This window comes from Chrysochloris asiatica, unplaced genomic scaffold (assembly GCF_000296735.1).
Source record: "Chrysochloris asiatica unplaced genomic scaffold, ChrAsi1.0 scaffold00164, whole genome shotgun sequence".
NCBI lineage: Eukaryota > Metazoa > Chordata > Mammalia > Afrosoricida > Chrysochloridae > Chrysochloris > Chrysochloris asiatica.
Genome location: NW_006408682.1, coordinates 2384227 through 2392305, shown reverse-complemented (window position 1 = coordinate 2392305; position 8079 = coordinate 2384227).

Here is an 8079-nt window from a genome sequence, read left to right as displayed (position 1 = left end):
GATGTGTCTCTTGCAGACAGCATATTGAAGGATCTTGTTTTCTTATCCATTCTGCCACTCTCCATCTCTTAACAGGTGCATTCAATCCATTTACGTTCAGTGTGATTATTAATAGGTATTGATTATTTGTTGTCATTATATTCGTTTTTTGTGGTGTTGCTGCTTTGTTCTGTTTGTCTTTTTCTGTTGAATTCATGATTTGTGTGCTCTGTCTTGTGCGTTTCCTCCTAGTTTCAATGTTTTCATATTCTTCTTGGATTCTCATCCTGTTGGTATGCTGTGAAGTGTTAATTTTCTTTGAGGTTGCCTTATGGTCCATTGAATTCACTGTCCATTTAGTGCAGTCCATTTTATCCTGTAATCTATCTGATCTTCTCATTGTCTGGATCTCTGTTCTTAGGTGTTCACCTCCTTTTGCTTTGTACTTGTTTTGGTCATAGACTGCCCTCCCAGAGTCTCTCAGTTTGTTCATATAATTTTGTTTTGTTAACATTTCTTCTTTCTGTTCACTTAATTCAGGGAGGTGCTGTCATGTATGTCAATCGCTGGTTGTTGTCTGTTCTTGTTGGTTCTCGGTCCACAGAACTCCCTTCAGGATGTTTTGTAGTGCTGGGTTGGCTTTGGGAAGTCCCATAGATTCTGTTTATCCTGGAATGTTTTGATTACACCCTCATATTCGATTGATAGCTTTGCTGGACAAAGGATTCTTGGTTGGAATTTTTTCTTGCAGGGTTTTATATATGTCTCCCCGATTGCCTTCTTGATTGCATGGTTCCTGCTGAGAGGTCTGAGCTTAGTCTGACTTGTTTGCCTTTGTATGTGACCCTTCTGTTTTCTCTTGCTGCTTTCAGGAGTGTCTCCTTGACTTTGAGTTTGGAGAGCTTGACTATGATATGTCTTGGTGTTTTTCTTTTGGGGTCCACCCTTCCTGGACTACGTTGTGCTTCTTGGATGTCTGTCTTTTCACCTTTGAGGATGTTAGCGAAATTTTCTTCCAATAGCTCTTCAACTATTTCCTCTGTGGACTTGTGTGACTCATTTTGTACTGGAATGCCAATAATTCTTAGGTTATTCCTCTTCATGTTATTCCTCTTCATGTTATCCAACATGAATCTTAGACCTTCCTTTGAATTTTTTTAATCCTTTTTTGGTTTTGTTCTTCTAGCTTAGTGGTATTGAGAGACTTGTCTTCCAGCTCACTGATTCTTCCTTCCATCTCATCTATTCTACTCCTGTGCCCTTTCAGGGAGTTTTCTATTTCTGCCATTTTGTTGTTGATTGTTTGGACCTCTTTCTGTAGGTTTTGGATTGTTACCAATGCTGTATCTATCTTGTTTGATCATTCCTGTAGCGCTTTTCTGACTTCTTCCTTATTTTTCTGAACTCCATTGTAAAGTGTTTTGAGACATTTTCCCATCATTTTTCTGAATTCTTTCTCAGGTATCTCCAAGGCCTGCCCTCCTTCCAGCATGGAGAGAAGTTCTACTTCTGGGTCATTTGTCTCAGATACTTATCTTTTTTCTGGACATGTGCCAATATGGTCATCTGCTTTTCTTCTTGGACATGTTTAATGTTTATCTGTGGCCCTAGTAATTAATTAAGTATGTGTTTTGGTAATTTTTTGTTTCCTTATTGCCTCCAGGAAGATGTGATCAGGATGTGGTCTTCCCTTTTCACTCTCTTTATTGCTTAACTCAGAGTAACTTTTTTGGGCCTCAGTTGGACCTGGACCTCGGCGGCGGGCCGTTTCGGCCTCGGGCGGGTGGGTTGAGCCTAGGTCGGGCGGTTTGGGCCTCTGGGGGCCTGGGCGTCAGTGACCAGGCTGCAGGAGGGTTGGGCCTCGGGCAGGTGGTTTGGTCCTCGGGCTGGTGGTTTGGGCCTCGGGCGGCAGTTTCGGCCTCAGTGTGCCTGGGTAGCAGCATCTGGGCATCGAGCGGGTTGGGCCTCTGATTACTTCCAGGAATATGTGATCAGGTTGTGGTCTTCCCTTTTCACGCTTCTTATTGCTTAACTCAGAGTAACTTTTTTGAGCCTCAGTTGGGCCTGGGTCTCTGCTGCAGGCCGTTTGGGGCTTGGGCGAGCAGTTTGGGCCTCTGGGGCCCTGGGTGTCAACGACTGGGCTATAGGAGGGTTGGGCCTCGGTCAGGTGGTTTGGGCCTCCGGCAGGCGGTTTGAGACTCTGGGAGCCTGGACGTCAGCGACCGAGCTGCAGGAGGGTTGGGTCTCAGGCGGATAGTTTGGGCCTCGGGCGGGCGGTTTGGGTCTCAAGGGCACTAGGCCTCAGCAACCGGGCTGCGTGGCGGGTTGGGCCTTGGAGGCCCTGGACCTCAGCTGCAGCGGGTATGTAATTTAGGCCTTGGTTGGGCCTAGGCCTTTGTGACCAGTCTGTGGGCAAGTTGGGTCTCAGGGCAGGCCTTGGCCTCAGTGGGAGTGTCTGGGCCTTGGAAGGGCCTTGGGCCTCAGTGGGCGAGCTTGTGCCTTGGGCGTTCCTGATCCTTGGTGGCTTAGCAGAGGGCTGGTCTAGGCTGGGGCTGTAGAGGGCTGGGGTAATGGCTGGAGGGAGGCATTGTCTATATATGATGACGTAAAGAATGCCTCTCTCAGTCTCTCTGCGCCATGGGTACCCCAATTTTCCTGATATCCGCACCGATACCCCCTCTCTATTTGTTCAGCTTTGTTAACCTTTTCTCTGGAAATGCAGCCTCCTAAGTGAGGTTGCTCTAGCCCTGCATTCCAGTGTCTGCAGGGGGCAGAGGCATTTGCTGGCGCGGGCACAGGCGTGGAAGTCTGTACTTTGTCAGCACTTTGATGTTTTAAAAAAACGAGTTCCGACTGTTGAAATATAAGATCTTATGTTTGTTCAAAGGCTGTCTGTCTGCTAGACAGAGGTTGTGTATGTGCGATTCTGCCCCTTTTCCCCGGAGACTTCCCTACCTGGGTTGCCTGGTCAGGGAAGCGCCGTGTCACCCCTACTGTTGTTCTTTTGAAGGTGACAATCCACCACCCTCCCTTTTTCAGTGTTTTCAAGGAGACTTGGTGGTACAGTGGTTATGCATTGGGTTGCTAACAGCACTGTTGGCAGTTAAAACCCACCAGCCACTTCTCAGGAGAAAGATAAAGCTATCTGCTATGATTAAGACTGACAGTCTCAGAAACCCTAAAGAGAAGGTCTAGTCTTCGTTGTGGGGTCTCTGAGTCAGAATCAACTTGATGGTAGTGGTTTTTGGCTTTTGGGGTTTTAATTTTTTTTTTTTTTTCTTTTGTTTTTTGCACCTTGACTATGATATACCTAGATGTGAGTTTCTTGATATTTGTTTTCTTAGTATTTATGGTAGGAATTCATTGAGCATTAGTGGAACATCTTTACCTTGCTCTCACCTCTTAAACAATGATCATTTATTATCTTTTCTAATGTTTTTTCTGTCCCATTTGTTCTTATTTTCATCTAAAACTATAATTTCTTACCTGTGCCACCTTTTACTATGTCTTCCATGCCAGTTCTTCTCTGTTCTTTCTTTCTTTTAACCTTTTTCCTCAGAAAATTTAGATTTTACATATATTCCTCTTTAATATCTTTAATTTACTAATCATGATTTATTACATGCACATTGCTGTAAAACACATTCCAGTGAGTTCTGGGAATTTCATGTCTTTTATTTTTCAGTTTTAGAGTGTCATTTGATTAATTGTGTAAACTTTAATATCTTGTTGGAAATCCTTAATTAAAAAAAAAATTTCATATATATTTTCTTGAATTATTGCCATAATTGTTAAAATCGTCTTCTTAAAAAAATATTTTTATTTTGTTTTCCGTGAATGGTTACACAGCAAATTAGATTCCTCTTTCAGACTTTCTACACAATAGCTGTTGTTGTTAAGTGCCTTTGAGTCGGCTCCAACTTGTAGCCATCCTGTATAAGGTTTCCAAGGAGTGGCTGGTGAATTTGATCTGCTGACCTTGCTGTTCAAACTGATGTTGCTGTCCAGTGTTTAGCCTACAGTGCCAAACATGGAGATAAAAGTGCTTCTACTATGCCTTCATGGCCCCACTATTTAAGCCTCCCACTCTCTTCACACAGTCATTTCATTTCCCAGTGATCTCCTACTTTGGCAGCATGTTCTGCCTCACAACTGGGGTGTAGGCTCAGCCATGTGATCTGCTTTTTTCATGTCAGCAAAATGGCAACTTCCAAGGCTTATAAAAATATTTCTCTGTCTTTCTTATGAGATTATGTGCAATTGATCTTCCTAGAGGATGAAATTTGAAACAGAGGCAATCTACCGGAACATTTTAGAATTAGACAACACTCAGGTAACACGAGAAGAAATGTTTTTTATGAAGTTAGTTTAGCTGATTAACTTTCATATTTGTGACCTAAATAGATGCTGTATGGTCCTAAAGGTGAGTCATTATTTCTTATGTAGCAGTCTTGTAGCCTTTGAGTCAATTCTGACTCATACTGACCCTATAGATCTTTATAGGAACAGAGTACCATGTTTTCTTTTCTGGTATTCTCTGCTGTCAGCCAAGATCCAACTAATTTCAACAAATGATATCCCTTGTTTTACGTCCTCTTCTGAATCTAGCCTGAATCTTTGGGAGTTCTATGTCAATATATGGTGGAAGCCAATTTTGAATTATCTTTAGCAAAATTATGTTTGCATGGGATATTAATGATATTGTCCTATGATTTGCACATTCCATCGGGTCACATCTCTTTGGAATGGGCACAAAAGCTCCAAATCATCAGCTAAAACAAAGCCAAGGAAGACTATGGAACAGACCATCAATTCCTTGTATGCAAGTTCTGGCTGACATCTTTGCTCTTCAACACTTTAAAAAGGTCTTGTGCAGCAGATTGGCCTAATGCAATATGTCGGTTGCCTTCTTGACTGATACTTCCGTGAGTGTTGATAGTTGATCCATGAAGTCCTTGATAACTTCAGTCTTTTCTCTGTTGATAAGAACGTTGATGATTGGTCCAGTGGTAAGAGTTTTTGTTTTCTTTACATTGAGATATAATCCATACCGAAGGTTGTGCTCTTTGATCTTCATCAGTAAATGTTTGGAGTCTCTTCACTTTCAGCAAGCAAGGTTGTATCATCTGCATAACGCAGGTTGTTAATGAGTCTTCCTCCAGTCCTGAAGCCACATTTTTCTTCTAATACGCATATTAGGCTACAGATTTTTTTTTTCTTCTCCCCCTCCTCTCCCTTTTCTGCAATTATAGACTATAGTATCCAATCTAGTTTTTTTTTGTTTGTTTGTTTTTTGTTGCTGTTTTGCTGTTTTTGCTCCCCCTTTTGACTTTGGGGGACTCTTTCTCTCCCTATATTACCTAAGAGGAGACAATAACTGCTGCCATATAGTCAAGCTACAATCACACTCTATAAAACACCAAAACCCAGGCAAGAACCAATACCAACTGCCATACCAGGGAGGCAGAAAACACCCATGAAAGCTACTCTGAGTCAAGCAATAAGAAGAGTGAAAAGGGAAGCCCACATCTTAATCACATCTACCTGGAGGCAATCAGAAAGCATAAAAAAATAACAAAACACACACTCAATTAAGTATTAAGGCCACAGATAAACACTAAATATGTCCAAGAAGTAAAAACAGATGACCATACCAGCACATGTTCAGAAAAAAAGATAAAATGTCTGAGACAAATGACCAAGAGGTAGACCTGGACTACATTCTGCAAGGAGGGTAGGGTAGGCATTGGAAATGCCTGAGAAGGAATTCAGAAAAATGATTATAAAATGTTTCAAAACACTTTACAATGGAGTTGATAAAATTAAGGAAGAAGTCAGAAAAGTGCTACAGGAACAATCAAATAAGATAGATACAGAATTGGAAATAATTCAAAACCTACAGAAAGAGGTCCAAACAATCAATAATAGAATATCAGAAATAGGCAATACAATGAAAGGGCAAAGGAGTAGATTAAAAGAGATGGAAGGCAGAACTAGTGAGCTGGAAGACAAATCTCTCAATACCATTAAGATAGAGGACCAGACAGAAAAAAAGAATTAAAAAAAAAAAAAATCTGAAGGTCTAAGATTCATGTTGGACAACGAAGAGGAATAACTTAAGAATTATCGGCATTCCAGAACAGGAAAAATCACACAAGTCCACAGGGGATATAGTTGAACTGCTGGAAGAAATTTTCTCTAACATCCTGAAAAGTGAAAAGATAAACATTCAAATAGCTCAATGAACCCCAGGAAGGATAGACCCCAAAAGAAAATCACTGAGACATATCATAATCAAGCTTTCCAAAATCAAAGGACAGAATCCTGAAAGCAGCTAGGGAAAAGAGAAGCATTACATACAAAGGCAAGCAAGTAAGATGAAGTTCGGATTGCTCAGCAGAAATCATGCAAGCAAGATGCCAATGGGGAGACATATATAAAACCCTGAAAGAAAAAAAAAACTGCCAACCAAGAATCCTTTATCCAGCAAAGCTATCAATCAAATACGATGGTGTAATCAAAATACTGCAGGATAAACAGTAGCTAAGGGATTTTGCCAAAGCCAACCTTGAGCTACAAAACATCCTAAAGGGAGTTCTGTGGACCGAGAAACAACAAAAACAGACAACAACCAGAGATTGGCATATGTGGCAGTACCTCCCAGAACTAAATTCAGAAATGAAAGAATTGAGAACAGAACAAGACTATAAGAACAAACTCAGAATCTGGGAGGTCAGTCTATGATCAAAACAATTACAATGTAAAAGAGTGTAAACACATAGGAACAGAGATCTAGATGGTGAGAAGGTCAGGTAGATTACAGGAAAAATAGACTGCACTAAATGGAGGGAAAAGTTAATGGAATATAAGGTAACCTCAAAGAAAATTAGCACTACACAATATACCAAGAAAATGAAAATCTAAGAACATGGAAACATTAAAACTATGAGGAAACTCATAAGAAAGAACACAAAAATCATGAACTCAGCAAAGGAAGACACACAGAACAAAGAAAGCAGCAACACATGGAAAAAATAAATAAACATAATGGCAGCAATTAATTCATATTTATGATAATTACTCTGAATGTAAATGGATTAAGTGTTCTAGTTAAGAGACAGAGGGTGGCAGAATGGGTACACAGAGTAGACAAGAATGGGAAACTTGGATGTTGGCTAGCCAAAATGGTGTGCTACAAAGGCAAGAAGTGACTGACTTATAAGCTTTCTAGAGGGAGCCTGAATCCAGAGGGTATGGAGGAAGGTAGAATCTCCACTGAGTAGTAGCTAATCTGTCTGGGCAGGGCTAATGAAAGGCAATGAGGATAGGTCCCTTGTGGTACAATGGTGAATAATTGTTATCAGGACTGACTGTGAGGGTTGGAAATGTAAAGGTGGACGTTTTGTAGCAAAAAGAGGAAGGGAGTGATTGACTATGCAGTCCAGGAGTGGAGGTCCATGGAACCATCCAGAAGAGCAAAGTGGGAGACCCTACCCAGAAAGGCAATGATGCCAGAGATGGAGGCAGAGACAATGACATGGAGAGATGGAGCAGCTAGGTACTCTAGACCCAGAGAGGGAGAGGGGCTGTGTGCTGATGACCAGGGGGCTGGCTTGCAGAGTGTACCCTTTTGGTTGGCTGATGATGCGTGGAGCGGATTGTAACCATGGCAATGAAACGATATACAATAGGATGACTGTAAAGCTAATGTTCTCCCATGTAAACTATCACATAATTCACAATAAAACATTCCCAGTAGCAATGTAGGAGTGTCCCAGTCTCTTTACATCCTCGCCAGCCTTTATGGTCCTTAGCTTTGTTGAAATTTGTTATTATTACTTGTGTGAGATGATATCTCATTGTTGTTTTGATTTGCATCTCTCTAATGGCTAGTAATTATGAACATTTTTTCATGTTTGTTGGCTGCTCAAGTGTCTTCTTTGGTAAAGTGTCTGTTCATGCCCTGTGCCCATTTTTTTATTGGATTATTTGTCTTGTTCTTAATTGTTGTTGTTGTCAGGTGCCATCGAGTCGGAACCGACTCATAGCGACTCCATGCACAGCAGAACGAAACAATGTTCGATCCTGGGCCAACCTCAC